The 16,941-nt window shown below is 48.5% G+C and overlaps 1 long non-coding RNA gene across 8 annotated transcripts in view; it reads left to right on the top strand.

Annotated features, from left to right (window-relative positions):
• LOC114895379 overlaps positions 1 to 16,941 on the top strand; it is a 376,741-nt gene that overhangs the window by 248,339 nt on the left and 111,461 nt on the right. For 3 of the 8 annotated variants that reach the window (XR_003793525.1, XR_003793526.1, XR_003793527.1), the window contains exon 5: positions 16,374 to 16,572. The exons of the other annotated variants lie outside the window; for them this stretch is intronic. This is a non-coding gene — a long non-coding RNA (uncharacterized LOC114895379). The remainder of the gene's footprint in view (positions 1 to 16,373; positions 16,573 to 16,941) is intronic. 8 annotated transcript variants of the gene reach the window in all.

The raw sequence follows: 16,941 nt of genomic DNA, 5'->3' as shown, positions 1-16,941 counted from the left end.
GCTGGGTCCTTAGCAGGTAGTATTGTACCTAGTCATGGACCAGATCCCTGCTCCCCTGGAGTGTGCTTCCAGTCGGGGATGCAGACCCAAACTAGATCAACAGATGAAAAATAAATAGATCACTAAATCGCGTTTAAATATACCAAGAGGGACTTCCCTGGCGGTCCAGTGGTTAAGACTTCACCTGCCCATGCAGGGGGTGCAGGTTTGATTCCTGGTCAGGGAGCTAAGATCCCACATGCCTCACGGCCAGCAAACCAAAATGTAAAACAGAAGCAATATTGTAACAAATTCGATAAAGACTTTAAAATAAATAAATAAATAAGGAAATACACCAAGAGTAAACACAGGGCTGAGAGAGATGATAAAGGGGAACACACTTGAGATGGGCATCCAGTGAAGCCCTCTCTGCAGAGGTGAGAATTAAGCTAAGACCTACAGGAGCGGCTACAGGGAACGGGGAAGATGTTCTGACAGAGGCCCTGAGATGGGAAGCACCTTGTCATCCTGGGAAACTGAAGAAGGCAGGTGTGGCCACCGGTAACAGGGAGGGAGCAAGGTGCCTGTGGGGAGGCTGGGGGGTCGGCAGGAGACAGGTGATGCTGGGCTCGTAGGTTCCAGTAGGGAGACTGGCTTTGCAGTAAGAGCAGTGGACGGTCACCAAGGGATTTTCTGTGGGTAATTTGTATTTTAAGGCCACTCGGGCTGCTGTGTGGAGATTGATCTCTCTGGTTGGGGAGGGAAGAGTTGAAGCCTCTGGGACTTGGGAATGCAAGAAGACAAGCTTTATTTTGGAGCACTGAAGGAGATATGAGGCCAAGGACTCTGAAAAGGGGGCAGAGAAAAATATAATAACATGGAGAGCTGGGGATGCCAGGAAGAACTCACAGGTGTGTCCCTCCCCTTCCCGCCTCCTGCCCACATTCTTTCCCAGTCCGCTGGCTGTGGCTGTAACTCAGAATCACTCGGAGCTGGAGTTGGAATCCCAGAGCTACTGGGGACCCCAGGCGTGATGCGATTCAGTCTTGTCACTTTTAGTTTGGGAGACTGAGCTTCAGCAAGGGGAGGTGACCTGCCCAAGGTCACCCAGCTAGAAAGTGGCGGACAAGAACTTGAAACAAGTCAGGTCCCCCAGGCTCAGAGCTCTTTGCACCTCATCTCAAACCCTTTCCCGCCCTGGGCTGTCCTAGTTGGATGCTGTGTTTAACCTCACCTGTTAGAAGTGTGCTCTGCAGTTTCTGTGCAGTGTTGTGAGCTGCCCAGGCGGGAGTGCTTTCATAGTGATTCCCCGGTGGCACCGACAGCTTCACATCCAAGCTCGAGGAGGCGTGCCTTCCAGGCCCTCCACAGCTGACGCTCCAAGAGCTGTCACAGCCGAGCCCCCGTTGGGCCTGCAGAGATACAGCCGTGCTGCCTTCTGATGGCCGGCACCTAGACACGCTTAAGAAGGCTGGCAGATCTCTCAGGGGAGGTGTCCAGAGCTGGAGAGGGCTCCCGCCCACCTCCCTCATCATCTCTTCCCTCTTTTGCATCCTGGCTGGTGATGTGGTCCATTGACCCCAGGACAGGTCCCATCACACCTCATCTCTGGTGCAAGAGAGGCTTGTTCTCAGTGTTCCCCCTCCTTCACATACCTTTTTTTGTGCACCCCTAGCATCCCCTCAGGAAGGCTGCAAAGACCGTTTTTATTCCACTGTTTCCTCCTTCCTGCCACTGGCTCCCAGTGAGGACCTCTAGAGGTGGCACATCTCATTTGCAGAGGAAATTCTCACTTTGCTTGTCTAGACCAGTGCTTTCCAGCCAGCTCCCTGGGATGCTATGTAGAGAGGCCCCTCGGGAAGGTTGGTTGGGCGGCTGTGCCAGAGACAGCTGGTTACAACGCTCTACTGGGAGAACTCATGGAAGAGTACCTGGAAGGGTTACATTTTCCTTTCATCTTAATAATAGAATCCCTGGTTTTTAGCTGGGCACCTGGCTGCCCAAAATAAAGACTAAATTTCCCAGCCTCCCTTCCTACTAGGTATGGCCATGTGACTAGTTTCTCATCAATGGAACAGAAGCACAAGTGTCCTGAATGTGTGTTTTGAAGATTTCTTAATAAGAGGGAAGGAGGGAGCACCCCTTCTTTTTTTCAGCTAGCTAGAATAGAGAAGTGACGGTTGGCACTTAAGCAGCTCTATTGAAACATGAGGTGGAATGTAGCATAACGATATTAAAGAATCTCAAAAACTAAGGACTCCTTTGCTAGTCCTGGACTCCCTCCCTCTTGTCTTCATGTACCTGAAGGAAAAATACATTCCATCTTGTTTGACAGCCAAACCTAATCTTAAGGAATACAGCTATTCACATCACTGTATGTTGGAAATCAAAAGCCCTGTTGCCGTTTTATTCAGTGATCATTTGCTTTGGGGGCCATGATTTGTGTTAGTAACAGAGATGTAAAGCAAAAAAAAATAGTTTCTTATTTTTCAGTTAGATTAGTTTGCTAGGCCACCATAACAAAATGCCACAGACTGAGTGGCTTAAAAAGAAATTTATTTGCTCACAGTTCTGGAGCCTAGACGTCCAAGAGAGGTGTCAGCAGATTTGGTTTCTCCCGAGGCCTCTCCCCTTGGCTTGCAGATGGCCACCTTCTCACTGTGTCCTCACGTGGCCTTTTCTCTGTGAGAATCTCCAATGTCTCTCTTATGGATCAGGGCCCTACCCTAACTGGCTTCACTTTAACTTACCTCTTTAAAGACCTTATTTCCAAATACAGTCACATTCAGAGGTACTGGAAGCGAGGACTTCAGTGTATGAATTTGAGGGAACACAATTCAGCCTATAACACCAGGAGCGTTATAACACTAGGAGTGAGTGGACTCCTAGTGGGAAGGACAGACAGAAACTGAGATTAGATTCAGACTTAAGATAACCTAGTAATTATTGTGTCTGGAGCAAGAGGTAAGAACAGAAAATCCATGTGTGTCAGGAGGCCCCTCGTCCTCAGTTCCAAAATTCTCCAGGGTTTGTTCCGAGTCTGGTTTTGACTTGACCTTCACCTGTCCTTGACACAGTTAATATGTCCTCCCTTGTAACATTTCCCTCATTTGGCTTCCAGGTCTCCACTCTCCCGGATGGCCTCCTCTCCCCCCCCCCCCCCCCCCCCCCTCCCAACCCCGGCTACTCCCTTTAGGCCCCTTTGCCTGTTTCTCATCCTTTCCCTGAATCTAAATTTTAGAGAGTCACAACTGTTGCCTTGAGGCCTTGATTCTTAATTGTCTTCTCTTTTCTGTCTACACGCGAGTCCTTGGAAAGCTCCTTTGGTCTTAGGGTTGTTGTGTCCTCCTTACACTGACATCTTCCAGATGTTCCCTCTCCACCGGCCTCCGGACTGGGGCGTTCAGCTGCTTCCCTGCCCATCTCCACTTGGGTGTCTAACCATCATCGCAAAATTCTCATCCTCCCCCCGTCTCCCCATTTGCGATCTTCTCCATCTTCATTAATGGCAATGCCAGCTTTTCAGCTGCTCAGGCTACAACCTTGGAGTCGGTCAACCTTAGACTTCCCTTGCTCACCCGTCATATCCAGGCCGTCAGTAAAATATACCCAGACTACCACCTCCTCTCACCCCCCACCGCCCCTACCTTGGTGCCAGCCATCATATTTCTTGCCCGCGTGATTGCGACAGCTCTTGATGTCCTCCCTGCCTCTGCCCTTGCCCCACTACAATCCATGCTCGAAACAGCCCAGGGTGACCCTTTGAGGTCCCCATCCTATTCAGAGTAGCAGCCATGGTCCTTACAGTGGTCTACGAGGTCCGTGTGACCCAGCTCTGCTGCCCCAGTCATATTCCACTTCCTTCCATCTAGCTCGTCCCACCATGCCATCCTGTCCCATCATCTCGCAGACACCCCAGCAGCTCCGCCTCGGGACTCTGCAGCTGCTGTCTCTCTCCCCACCGCACTGCTCTCTCCGGGTCCTCCGCGTGTGTGCTCAGCCGTCTCCAGCAGCGAGGCCTGCCCCGGCCGCTGTGTTTAACCCCCAAAGTCCCCCACGCTCTGCAGTGCTCGTTCTTCTCTTTCCTAGTTGGATGTTCCTCTGTTGCTCTCGGCAGCCTTTAATATGCCTTACAATTGTTTGAGTTGATCCATTGGTTTCCCCGATCCCCCTAGAAAGTCAGCTGCCTGGAACAGCATCTGTGACATGCTAGGCATTCAGTAAATACTTATGGAGTAAATACCAAAGACAGCCCGCACAGAAAACAAACCTTTATTTCAAGCATAAACCTTTTGGTCTATATGATATATATATATATATATATATATATATATATATATATATATATATATATATATATAAAGTGATAAGATATATGTGTTTTATATATTAACATATGCTTGAAATTTTCAATAAATGCCATAAATATAGCATATATATCAAGATAGACATTATATATATATGTGTATATATATATACATATATATATATATATATATGGCATATATCTCTCTCAAAGGCCAAAATATATTTTTTTATATATAGCCAAGGTGCCGTAATTTTTGCAAAGGAGGACACTTTCTCATTTTCTGGTTTCCCCGGCTGCCTGTCAGGATGCACTCAGGCAGCAACTGTGCAGTAAACGGGACAATTTTAGCCTCTGGTTTTCCAGAGCAGAGAGCACATCATTGCCAGAAGGTTTCTGCCTCACATCTGGTTCTCCAGAGTGGCAGGCCAGTCACAGGTGTGGTGCATCAGACTATGAAAACACCAGTGGCCGTGACTCCCTGCCTGCGGTGTGTCAGCCTCTTTCAGGCCCCCTCCAGCATGAGCTGGAAAAGGTGGGCCTTTCTCAGAGACTGAAAAGCTCCTCCCCGTCTCCTAGGATCGTATGATGTGGCTCCATCCCACTTTCCAGTTCACCAGGACCGCTTTCCCTCCCCTCACCGTGCTCTAGGCACGCTGGCCTCTTTGTGTCCCCAAAGGCACCATCTCCAGCTCAGGGCTTTCGTGGCTGCTCACACACCTGTGTTGCTCCCTGCATTCCATAGAGCTGGGTCACCCCCACAAGACAGTTTCCAGTCGTAGCCTGTGAATGTGACCTTCTTGGGAAACTGGGTCTTTGCTGGTGTGATCCAGTTCAGGTGAGGTCATCCTGGTTGGGTGGCCTCCACCCAACGACCAGTGTCCTGATAAGAAAGGCACAGACACATAGGGGAGAAGGCCATGTGAAGATGGAGGCAGAGATTGGAGTGATGCTTCTACAAGCCATGGAATGTCAAGGATTGCTGGCAGGACCACCAGAGGCTAGAAGAGGCGAGGAAGGATCTTACCCTACAAGTTTCAGGGGGAGCATGGCCCTTCTGTGCCCTTGATTTCAGACTTCTCGCCTCTAGAACTGTGAGAGACTACATGTCTACTGTCTTAAGCCACTCGGTTAGTGGTACTTTGTGACGGCAGCCCTGGGAAGCCCATGCCCAGCCCTTTTCATCCTTTGTTTCTCAACCTAAATGCTACCTTTTTGAAGGGTTTGCCTGGACTCCCAACCACAACGCTGGTTAGATACTTGTAACACCTTTTACTTTTTCTCTACCCGGTGCTTATGACCCTGTGCTATTCTCTTCTAGAAACCTCCCCGATAGAATGTCTATGCTCTGGGGCGTCCGTGTTGTTCACTGCATGTCCTCAGTCTCTGTGTCCAGGGAGAATCTTCCACACTTACAGATTTTCTTCATTTAAATCCATCTGTGTCATAAGATCCCCAGTCAGAAAGTTGCCCTGGGTGTTTCCCCTGGAAATCCTCAGTGTACAATTATTCAAATTGAGTTGCTTAACCAATGTCACTCCTCAGTTGCAGTAGACGCCAGAGAGATGTGAGAACCTTTGAGAACTTTCCAAGCCAGGGTCCATTCTTACTGTTTAGCCTGAATGTGTTTTCCTGCTAAGAACATGAACCAGAAATGAGTTTTACCAACGGGTTAGCAAAACCTTAAATAGAAAAGAAACTCCAAAAATGTCAGTTCTCTCACACTCCCTTTCCTCCTCAACTTCCCCTCCCCACCTCCTGTCACCAGGACCTCCCAGTCTTGGCTCCTGAGTCAGGACGAATGGTGGACCTCTCCAAATTCTGCTGTGTTTTCCCTCCCTGGCTTTTTAGATGGAGATGTCTGCTGGGTGCTTTTAAGTCCTTTTATTTATGCATTTATTTTTTTCCCCAGTGCATATAAAAGTCATGTTTACACCATACTGTAGTTTACCAAGTGTGCAGTAGCGTTATTTTCCTCCAAAATGCAAGTGAGTTCAAAAAATACATCACTGCCAAAAAATGAAATGCCCAAACAGCTACAATAGTAATATCAAAGGTCATTGATCACAGATCACCATAACAAATATAATAATAACGATGAAGTTTGAAATATTGCAAGAATTCCCAAAATGTGACACAGAGACGTGAAGTGAGCAAATGCTGCTGAAACAATGGTGCTGACAGACTTTTAAGTCCTTTTAGAATTGACATCTCCCCTGAGACTCGTCTGTCACGTGCTATGTAGGTTTGGACTCTGACAGATACAGAATGGCCTTTATTGAGCACCTACTATGTGCCAGCTTTCAAACTAGGCAGTTTTACCCTCTGTAGCTTCTTTTTCGTTTAATCTGTTCCTGAGATCTTCATTTACTATGAAGTGATCTCAGTTCAGAGACATTTTACTGATGAGAGCACTGAAACTCAGAGAGGTTAAGTAATTTGCCTAAGGTCACACAGCCACTAAGTGGTGGAGCCCTTTTCAAATCTAGGTCTGTCTGACTTAAAAAGTAGTGGGGTTTTTAAAGCTAAGTTTTGCAACTGTAAAAAGCAACCCTAACTAGAAATTGCCTTATTAGTAGCAAGGGACTTTATTTTATAAGAATTTCACTGTGCCTGGGACTGCTGTGTCAGTGGTTATCAAGGAGTAGCCTGTTGGCAGGGGTTTTGACTGTTGGATTTATGGACCCAGGACCCTTGGTATGTGCTCAGGACATCCTACAGCCCCGGCAAGCACTCCAGCCAGGGGTTATCTGCTCCTGGGACTGTGCTTTCTGACTCTGGGACATCAGGCTAGCCACACCTCTGCTCCAGCCTCAGTGTCCCCGATCATAAAATCAGGACTCAGATTCAATAATCTTTATGCTGCTGTCCTGCACTGATGATCTAGGATTTTAGCATCGTGAGGCTACAACACCCAATTCTTTCGTACCCCTCAAACTCAAGCCTTCCAATTATATCTAGAGCACATGGCCTACACCAAAACTTCCAAGGCATTGTGCAAGTCCCTTCTGCCAGAGGCCCAACTCTCACCCTCTCTCCTCATCTCCTCAGCTCACCTCCTCTCCTCTCCTGGAGTAAGTACTGCTGAGGGCCCTGGGGTAACTGTCTTAACGTCTCTGAGCTCCCATGTCCTCTCTGAAATGATCTCAAATGAGTATAAACCCCTACCTCATTGGCTCATTGTGAGGCGTACATGAAATGGAACAATAACCTTTGTTCACTTTCCAGGGACCTTGAACTATGCCGAGTCTTGACCTAGAAGCACATATTCTGGATGTGTTCAAATCTTGGCCTCACCTCTTACCCACTTACCCGCTGTGTGGAGCTGGGCAAGTCACTTTACTTCTCTGTGCCTCAGCTTCTTCTTTTGTAAAGTGGGAACAATACCAACCTACCCATCAGCTTGTTATGAGGGTGAAATGAGTTCCTACTTGTAGAGCACATAAAACAGTGTGGAGCGCATGGCAAGTGCTGTTATAAGAATTACCAATTCCTTTTTTTTTTTTTAATTTTTTTAATTTATTTTTGGCTGCATTGGGTCTTTGTTGCTGCGCGCGGGCTTCCTCCAATTGCAGCGAGCAGGGGCTACTCTTCGTTGCAGTGCGCGGGCTTCTCATTGCAGTGGCTTCTCTTGCTGCTGAGCATGGGCTCTAGGTGCGTGGGCTTCAGCAGTTGTGGCATGTGGGCTCAGAAGTTGTCGCTCGCGGGCTCTAGAGCGCAGGCTCAGTAGTTGCGGCGCACGGGCTTAGTTGCTCCGCGGCATGTGGGATCTTCCCGGACTAGGGCTTGAACCCATGTCCCCTGCATTGGCAGGTTGATTCTTAAACTTTGCGCCACCAGGGAAGTCTCAAGAGTTAACAATTCTTGTTAGGTCATCTAATTCTCAAATCAGCCTAATGTACGGGGTCCTGGTATTATCCTCATTTTATAAATAGGGAAGATCAGTAACTTGGCTAAGCCCTGAACCCATGCTGGCTGGCACGGTCTTAATCTTAAGCTATACTGACACAGAGATGAGAGAGGTCGACGTTTGGAGTTTAAAGGTCTGCCAGAGCCATCTTGAAATTCTCAATAAATTTTGTCTTCAAATGTGTGCTTTGTAAGTGAAGTCCTGCCCCAGTCACCTTCTCACCCCCCAAGATGGGATCCTGGCCGCCCCATCCCTTGCCCTGGCCAAACCCGGCAGCTGCCCTCTACTTCTGGTGGGGACCTGGGCACGGGGAGGGGCCCAGTGGTCGGGCAGAGCTGTGGACGTCTACGAGGGGCTGCGCTCCCCTGCAAGTACCCCCGGCCTGAGGGCACAGGACACGAACCAGCAAATAAAAGCCCCACAGCCGATAAAGACAGAGATCGCAGAATAAAGTAAAAAGCTTTTCTTTTTCCTTTTTGAATAAGAGGCCTTGCGTTTTCATTTTGCACCTGGTGGACCTTGCTAGTTACGCAGCCGGCCCTGCGTACATAGCAAGTCATGGGTGGAAATGAAACGGCAGCTCCTTTCCCCTTCAAAACAGCGACAACGGTAACAACAAATGCGTGTTCCGGGTTCAGTAATTCAGGGCGGTTTGTTCTGACTTTTGATCCACAGGTAGAGACAAAGTCTCTTCATGCAGGCCCCAAAAGGGGGCACTTTTGCCGCTTCCCACAAAGATGGCTTCCCCAAAGCCTCCTAAGTCCTCAGTGTGATTTGCACCCAAAATATGGGCTGTTTTCCAGCCAGCAGCCCTGTTTGCTAGGGGATGATAGGAACATCTTATTTTTCCCTCCTTCTGTTGCTGTAATTCCCAATGCAGAGTGTTCTCTTTAAAAGATGCTGTGGGCGGGCTTCCCTGGTGGCGCAGTGGTTGGGGGTCCGCCTGCCGATGCAGGAGGCGCGGGTTCGTACCCCGGTCCGGGGTTACCCACGTGCCGCGGAGCGGCTGGGCCGTAGGCCGTGGCTGCTGGGCCTGCGCGTCCGGGGCCTGTGCTCCGCAGCGGGAGAGGCCGCGGCGGTGAGAGGCCCGCGTACCGCAAAAAAAAAAAAAAAAAAAAGATGCTGTGGGCAACTACTTTAAGCAAATATGGGCATCTCTGTGGCTTGCAAGGCTGGAGCCAGGCCTCGGAGGTCTGGAAGGGGGACCACACGGCCTGGGCATGGAGGCCCTGCCGACGGTCTCGGCAACTCAGTGCCACCCTCGGGACTCCTGGGAGGCAACTTAGGCCACAGCGCTAGAAGAGGGAGGAATCTCAGAGCTATGGGGCGGGAGAGCTCCTGGTCTGGTCGTTCTCATATCTAGCAGATGAGAACCCCTGGGGACAGCGTCAGCAGCAACTCCAGGCGATTCCAGGGCCACTGCGACGGGCATCCAGTGAGAGGCCTCAGATTAGAGTACGACAGCCAATGTGCTCTGCTGGGAGTGACGTCTCCTTGCTTGGGTACAGGCCCACATCCACCATATCGTGAGGATGGAACAGTCCAGGAAGAGTGAGGGATGCAGGAAGATCCTGCTAGCGGAGGCCAGTAATGGGGAAGGTTGGCCTGGGATTGGATGGGAGTTTGGGGGACAGCTGGGCCCTACCTTACCTTGGATACTGTTCTGTCTTCAAGAGCCCGCTGCCTGAGCAGCTGGGCCAAACTCATTTCCACAGCTGCCTCGGGCATCTCTGAAACCCTGGATGTAACAGTGTGGGCTGTGGACCCACTGAGGCATCTGTGCATCTTTATTGTTAGTAAGCCTGTTCTCACCTCTCCCCCAAAGGTACCCTTTCCGTCCGCCCCGCTGCTTCTAAGAAGAGCATCTTCAGCCAGCAAAACACTCCTTTTCTGTTTCTCTGTTCACAGGAGAAAGAAAGGAAGAGTGGGGAGCTGGGCACAAAAGACTTAGCCCATGGTGCCTTTTTGTGAGTTCTGCCACATCTCAGATGGGGTTCTCAGGTCAGAATCCAGATTAGCACGTTGAACTCCCAACATACAGTTGAATAACTCATATGCTTTTAACTCGTTTTTACCATTTTCTGATAGTAGTTGACCTTTACTGAGTCCTGTCTCTCAACTTGGCCCCCTTGCTGAGCTTTTCTACACACATGGTCCCTTTCCAATTGTATTGAGATTTAATTTGCATACAGCAAAATGCAAAGATCCGTAAGTATAGATTTTGGTGAGTTTTGATAAATGTATACACCCATGTACCCATCACCCCAATACAGGAACATAGGATGTTTCCATCACTGCAGAACGTTTCCTGGGCCTTCTTCCACTCAGCCTCCTTCCCCACCTGTACACGAAGGCGGCCACTGCTCTGATTTCTGTCACCGCAGCTTCGTTTCTCTCTTCTAGAACTTACGAATGGAAGTTTTGCTTTTTCATGTCTGTCTTCTTTTACTCCATGTAGCGTTTATGGCCTTCATCCAGGAATACCAGTAGCTGTTCCTTTTTATCACTATCTAATATTCCGTTGCCCGAATATTCCACACTCCGTTTATCCTTTGATCTCTTGACAGACATTTTTTCAAATTTTTGGTGATTATGAATAAGCCTGCTATGTGCTTTCACACACAAGCCTTTTTATAGACGTGCGTCTTGGGGAAATACCTAGGAGTGGAATCATTGGGTCATATGCTAAGTGTATTTTTAACTTTATAAGCAGGTGCCAAACCTTTTTTCCAAGTGGTCATATCAGCTTTTTACTCCCACCATGAGAGTATGAGAGTTCCAATTGCTCTCCCATCCTCACCAACACTTGCTATTGACAGTCTTTTTCATTTTGGCCATTCTAGTGGGTGTGAAGTGGTATCTCATCATTGCGATTTGCATTTCCCTGATGACTAATGACATTGCACACCTTTTCATGTAGTTATTGTATATATCTTCTTTTGCGAAGCATCTGTTTATGTCTTTCCCGCATCTGGGGAAGGGTCTTGTTTGTCTTAGCACATTGCAAGAGTTCTTAACACATTCTAGATACAAGCCCTTTGTCAGATATATGTGCTGCAAATATTTTCTTCTATCTGTGCCTATACTATCCCTTTTAACCCTCCCAGGAAACCTAGGAAGTGGATATCATCTCCACTTTGTTTTACAGAGCCCAAAACTGAAGCACAGAGAGGCTAAGTGAAATGCCCAAAGTCACACAGCTACTCAGTAGCCGAGTGGGAATGCAGACCCACTCGTGCGTGACTCAGAGCATTGACATCCAGAAAATTCCAGGGAGGATCTCTCCATACACTAAGCCTTGTATCTCCCTGGCAGCCTGGGTATGCCAGTGCTTGGGCTGGGTTATTTCAGTTCACACTCGCTCCCTCTGCCTTGCAAATACCAGACCATCCTGGGAAGTAGCCGGCTCCCAGAACTCAGCTGGGAGCACTGTCTTCTCGAGCGGATGCCATGGGGCTTTGAGCTGCTCTGATGAAAGACAAACTGCGGGTATTTTTACGGGTCTCTGAGGAAGCTGGCAGGATTACCTCGTGCCAGGAATAACAATGAGGGGCCTAGGCGAGCTCACTGCCAGCCCTGCTCTGGGAGACATCACTGGAGGAGGCGAGCCAGGCGGTGGGAAGGGAAGGGGGCCTGCGGGTGGGAGGGCAGGGCTGGGTTATTTATCCACAGCTGTCTCCAAGGAGGGCTGCTGGATCACCCCAGGGACTCTGAGCACGGGAAGGGGCCCCTGTGGTAGTCAGAGCAAAAGGCTGGGAGGTGTGTGACAGTGGGAACCACAGCCATGCCAATCATCAACATGCTAGTCAGAATAGCGAGGCTTTATTGAGAACCCCTGTGTGCCAGGCACCGTGTTTGCATTTTGCATCCCCATTAGGTGCCAGATATGGTGTAGCTGTTTTGCACTTACTAGCTTAATGCTCATAATAACCCCATGAGATACGTATTATTAAAATGCCCACAGGAGGAAACTGAGGTTCAGGGAGGTTAAGTAATTTGCCTAACGTCGCATCGTTTGTAAGCGGTTGCGGTTTGAATAGAGGTTTAGCTAATTCTAAAGCCCAGTCACTTAAATGCTCTGCTGCTTTTCTGTTCACAAACTTGTGTCAAATTCCTGTTTGGGTCAAGCACTACACAGGGTGACTTGACCAGGGGAATATAATGTTGAATAAGACCCATCCCTGTCTTTGGGCCGTGTGGTTAGTTGAACGGTGGCCCCGCCAGAAGATACGTCCACAGCCCAGAATCTACAAATGTGAGCTCATCTGGCAAAATAGGTTTTGCAGAGGTAATTAAGTTAAGGATCTTGAGGTCGTCCTGGGTTATCTGGGTGGCCCTAAATCCAATGACAAGTGTCCTTACAAGAGACAGAAGGGAAGACAGAAGAGGAGAAGGCCATGTGAGGATGGAGTAGAGACTGGAGTTGTGCAGCCACAAGCCAAGGGATGCCTGGAGCCTCCAGACACTGCAAGAGGCAAAGAATTCTCCCCGTGGGCCTTGAAGGAAGGTTCATCAGACCCGACTTACTAGGTCCAGCCCAGACACTGGAGGGGATTATTCAAGGGCTTGGATCCTGGGAGGTGTGATCACTGGGGGCCATCGTAGAGGATGTCTCTCACAGTGGCAGAAGGCGGACTCCCACCTACTATTTGTGTGGCTCTCCCAAGTCTTCTGGCTCCGGACTGTACGTGGAACATGTGTGGGCTCCTGAGCTGGATTCTTTATACATATCACACCACATAGTAACATTTAATGCTCACCTGAATTCAGCAAGGGGAGGCGTTCTCACCCCCATTTGACAGAGGGGGTAACTGAGGCTCAAAAGGTGAAGGCCACATGGTAGCATATAGAGTAAACCAGTGGTTCTTGACTTTGGCTGCATCAAAATCCCCATAGAGAGTTTCTGGGCTCCACGCACAGAACTTTTGATTTAGTAGGTCTAGCATGGAGCTGGAGAGTTTGCATTTCAGAGAAGTTCTCAGGTGAAGCTGGTGCCGGAGGTCTGTGGACCACACTTTTAGAAGCACTGGAGAATCAGTGTTGCAGGGACAGGGGAACCCTGGAATGTTAGTGAATTAACAAATAAAATGTATTTCTTGCTCAAGTTGCAGTCCTGTTGGCATTAGTTGGCTCTCCTCCATCCATGCACTGTTTGGAGCCTGTGGTCCCCAGAGTTGCCACGGAAGAAAAAAGAAGGCAAGAGGGTCTTGTAGGATGTTTTAAAGGGTGAGGTCCGGAAGTGACTTTCCTGCCTTCTGCTCACACCGCATTGGCCAACACTCAGTCACATGGCCCCAAACAACTGCAAGGGAGACTGGGAAATGTAGTCTTCCTCAGGAGGAGGTGATGGTGCGATGAACATGCAGCTGGTCAGAGCCAGGCTAGGACTTGATCTGAGGCTCTTTCCCCCTTCATCTTTTGCTTTTTCAAGTGCTCTCAGTGGACTTTCTCATATTAGCCAGATTCAAGGGACTTTTTTTCCTGTAAAAATTGGAAAAAGAGAAGAGGAAAGAAACGTTTCTTGGGTCAATCAGTGCATTCGGTTGCCGGCAGCCTTGTCTTCTACGGGGCCCAGGTGCTCAGCTGAACAGCTGCCAAGCACTTTGAAAGCTTGTAGCATTTCTGTAGGGGTTTCTTGCATGAGTTTCATTTCTACCATCTTAAGCAACGCAGGGCCACCCTCTCCAGCATTGGAGGAGCCCTGTGGCTACTGCTTCTTCAAGGCCTAAAGCCTGGACTCAGGGCCACAGACAAGCTCCAAGTGGAAAATATGCCGTTCCTGCCTCTCCTCACCCTGCTGCTCCAGACTGTTCCAAACGCCTCCAACACCTGCAGGTTCCAGTTTTCGTGCCTTTGGATACACTGTGACATCTGCCTGAATGAGCTCTCTTCCCTCCAGACTCAACTCAAGTGACACCAGCTCCATGAAGCCTTCATTGGTTAGTCAAATGAACATTCAACTTGCCCTCGTTTTGGAGCAGAGGTGGGGGAGACAGGCCTCTTTGTCTATGCAAAATGGTCCAGCACTTGTCATGGCCTGTGCAGACTCTAAAGGCTTTTGTCCGTGCCTGTTTCTCCTCGCGGAATGTGAGGTGTTTAAGAACAAAGACCGCGTGGCCTCCTTTCCTGGCTTCTTCATTACCTGCAAGACTGAGGTCAAAAGTCTTCCTGTGAAATGCAAAACCCTCCCCAAGATCCAGAGGTGAAGAGTGAAGTCTCTGGCATGGGTTGGAATCCCAGCTCTGCCACTTGTGCAAGTTTGGGCAAATTCTTAGCTTCATTGGACTTCAGTTTTCCCATCGGTACAGTTGGGCTAATAATGTTGTACGTATTCCATGAAATAATATGCCTAAAGCCCTTTGAACAGTGCCAAGCGCATGGGAAACTGTCGAGGCATGCCAACTATCTCTCTGTTATCATCATTACTCTTGGTATTACCCTCTCAACCTTGGCACACACCAGTCACAGCAACTGACTTCCTTGCTGACAGTTTTGGTGATTTTGCACGTCTCTCTGCTTTTGCACTTGGTGTTTTTCAGCTTGGATGTCCCTGTCTCTCACCTATTCATTCATTCATTTAACAAAGTTTTTGCTGAGCTCCCAACTACTCACACTCATCTCAGTCAGCCCTTCCTGGCCAGTCCCACTGGATTTACCACTCCTGTTTCGAAGTCTATTTACTTTTTCTGTATCTCTGTGACTAACTTGAGAGCAGGAAAAAAAAAAAAAAAAGTTCTTTTCCCCACCGGATTTAACTGCTCTGAATCCAGGTCCTGATATCATGGGTGGCACGTAGTAGGAGCTTAATAAATACCTGTTGAATGAATACATGAATATTGATCATCTCCAAATCTGGCCCCAATGCCAGAGAATGCAATAACTTGGCATCAGGCATAGCAGGGGGATCTGTAAAGCTCGGGCATTGGGAGGTCCTTCAGGAAGATGAAATCACCAGCCGTGGAACAGCAGCCTGAGCTGGAATCTCTTTCCTTTAGTTACCAGGGGCTCAGCACCTCCAGAGGTGGGGTGGGAGTGGGCAGATCCCATGTGACATACTGTTTCCAGTGGATCTGGGCTTTTAAAATAATGATTAATATCATTATTAATGATATTTCCTGATACAAGGAGAGAGGGCATCCTTTACAAGCACAGGGCTTGCTTCATGGAAAGCACCCAAGGTATGTTTGAATGATGAGCACATCCAGTTAGTTGACAACTATGTATTGATTGCCTTTTAGGGGTCAGGTGCTACTCTGGGTGCAGGAGATGGGGGGTGGGAGTTCTGCAGTAAACAAAATACAGAAGACCCCTGCCTTGGGGAGCTCACCTTCTAGAGGGAACAAGGAATTGAGCTAAGCTATTAGTTTGAATTTTCTCTCTCCTGCAGAGGTGGCCAGCTGCCCTCCCTGCCCCCCACCCCCCACCCACAGAATTTTCCTCTTCTTTTGTAGAGCAGTGGTTCTCAACTAGGGGGTGAGTTTGCACCCCAGAAGATATTTGACAATGTCTGGAGATAGTTTCATTTGCCATGAGCTAGGTGTGTCTGTGTTACTAGCATCTAGGAGATAGACGTTGAAGATGCTACCCAGCATCCTACCATGCGCAAGACAGCCCCACAAGAAAGACTCTTACAGCCTACAATACCAACAGCCCGACGTGGAGAGAGAAGGGGCTTCTTAGCAAGTGACTGCATTTCCCAGCTTCCTGTGAGGCTGGGTGTGGCCACGTGACTGGTTCTCGCCAATGGCGTGTGAACAGGAGTGCGGTGCCCACACCCAGGTGCAGAGCTTTTAATAAGTGGACAGACCTCCTTCCGCTTCCTCAGGTTGGAGGAAGAGAACAACAAGGTCCCAGGTGACAACGGAGCCACCTGGGGCCCTAAATCGCCACGTGGGGAGAGCTGTCTAGCCATCAAAGACGCTCTCCTTGGACCATCATGGGATTAAGAAATAAACTGCAGCGTTTCAACCCTATGCACTTCTGGGTCTCTCAGTGATAGCAATTTAACCTGCCCTAACTTCTGTAGTCTTGACAATGGTTCTTCAATGAGAAGAATAGCCAACATTTATTGAGCACACAATATGAGGCAGACCCTAAGCTGTTTAAATGTAAGATCCCATTTTGTCATCATACCAACCCTATGAACTTGGTACTATCATTACCCTTTTTTTTTTACAGATAAAGAAACAAAAGTTCAAGGAGGTGAGCAGGGCACTTAAGTACCAAATGGAAGTTTTATGCCAGATCCCAGCCTCAACCACCAAAAGCCAGTTCCTTTCTCCATCCTTAATATCTCTTCATTTGAGCATCATCTCCCTGCAGGGTCACCGTAACTGTTCTCTCTTTGGTACCTCTGCCTCCATTTTGGACACTGCAGGTAGGCTGACTTTTTGAAAACCAAATCTGCTAACTTCATCAGCTCTTGCTGCTTCTCCTTTAGGCCATACACCCTGGGCTTTGACTGTACTGCAAGAGGAAAGGATTATTCTTTTTCCAAAATTATTCTTGCTCTGCAGAGGGAATCACAGTTAAAGTAACAAGCTTCCCCTGTGTATTCTTAAGAGTTCAAGCAAGGATTGTTTGACCATCTCCTGGGAACACTGTTGAAAGGATTCTTACATTGGGTGGGAGGTTCATTCCAACCAGCCATTGCTACGGTTCTGCAAAACACAGCTAATTGCATAATGTAAAATGAACCCAGTTTTTCAACTTCGTTCAGCTCTCAGGTTCTATTTGTTCTATTAAA

Source organism: Monodon monoceros, unplaced genomic scaffold, assembly GCF_005190385.1.
Source record: "Monodon monoceros isolate NGI ecotype Baffin Bay Population unplaced genomic scaffold, NGI_Narwhal_1 Super_Scaffold_14, whole genome shotgun sequence".
Lineage (NCBI taxonomy): Eukaryota > Metazoa > Chordata > Mammalia > Artiodactyla > Monodontidae > Monodon > Monodon monoceros.
Note: the sequence above shows the minus strand (reverse complement) of the source record. Positions and strands in the feature narration are given on the sequence as shown.